Source organism: Hyaena hyaena, unplaced genomic scaffold, assembly GCF_003009895.1.
Source record: "Hyaena hyaena isolate Hyena2069 unplaced genomic scaffold, ASM300989v1 scaffold_515, whole genome shotgun sequence".
In the NCBI taxonomy this organism is placed as follows: Eukaryota; Metazoa; Chordata; class Mammalia; order Carnivora; family Hyaenidae; genus Hyaena; species Hyaena hyaena.
This window is the reverse complement of record NW_024081147.1, coordinates 230,962-232,422: the sequence shown is the minus strand read 5'-3', so window position 1 is coordinate 232,422 and position 1,461 is coordinate 230,962.

Here is a 1,461-nt window from a genome sequence, read left to right as displayed (position 1 = left end):
CAAATAAAATACAGGGGTGCCTGGATGGCTCAGTCAATTAAGCGTCCAACTTTGGCTCAAGTCATGATCTCACAGTTCACGGGTTGGAGCCCCACATTAGTCTCTGCACTGACAGCTCACAACCTGGAGCCTGCTTCAGATTCTGTGCCTGCCTCTCTCTCTCTCTCTGTTCCTCCCCCGCTCATGCTCTGTCTCTCTCCATCTCTCAAAAATAAATAAACATTGAAAAGAATGAAAAAATAAGTAAATAACATTTTAAAGAATAAAAAATAAAATAAATAAAATTATAGAGATACAATCATATTTTAAATGTCCTAAGAACTAGTGAAAAAAAAAAAGATTGTGATTGCTTCTGGAAAGCTAAGGATTCTCGTACACATGTGAACTTCCAATTAGTTTGTGAGCAAAGCAAGATTTTTGCAAATCAGGTTTGTAGGGTACCATCCACATGTACTATGCATTACCAAACCCAGTTCTAAATAAAGCTGAACATCCGTGGGTTACCTGATCATCCTGGGCAACTGTGCCAGCTCCTCTGTATTTAGAACCCTGTGTCCTGAGGTGCTCAAGTTCACGCTGAGGAATTTGCTAAACAAATCCCTGGCAAGGAATCACAGCAGTGATTTTCTGTACCCTTAACTCCTTTCAAACAGAAATGGCAAAACACCTTGCCCGAGTCCATAATTCCAAACCGTTTGGAGTGTCAATCTTGGAGTTGCCTTCCAACTGTTTGCGGTCTCACTCGCTCTCCCCCAGGAAGCATGTCATTTATTTATATTAAAAAGTTAAACGTAATAAAAACTTCTGAACTCTGGCTGAAGGAGCAAATCAGGGCTAAAAATAACTGATTTTCGTGTGTCTCCCATGGAAAAGACATGACATTTCTTCCTATGAAAAACAGACATGACACGGAAAGACAAAGAAGTGTACCTACCAAGGGGGGGAAGTGGGGTCGGCATGTGATTGGGCCCAGGCCCAGGAGCCCCAGGTGGCAAGGTTGTGACGGACAAGGCCTGGCTCGAGGGACCTGCGAGAGTCCTGGCAACATTTGAGTTTGCAACAATGATTCTGGAGATGTTATACTGAGAATGTAACAGGTTTGGGGGAGAGATGGCTAATAAACAGCCACGGTGCTTGGGGACTGGACTTAGTGAAAAAAGAAAGAGGAGGAGTGACAAAGGGAAATAGGGGAGGATGAAGAAGTAAGAGAAGGTAAAAGAGTCGACAGAAAGAAAAGGGGGAGGAGAGGGCAGTGAAAACAGAGCAGCCGGGATACCGGACAGCAAAGACAGGTGTAAGCCAGGAGAAACCGGCAGCGGCACGACCGGCGCGCGGTCCTCCCGCCGGCAGGGGGCGCGCGAGCGCCCGGCAGCCCGCCTCTCGCAGGCCTCACCGCCCCGCCTCGCCCCGCCCCGCCCCGCCCCGCCCCGCGCCTGCGCTTCCTGCCCCTCCTCGTCCGGG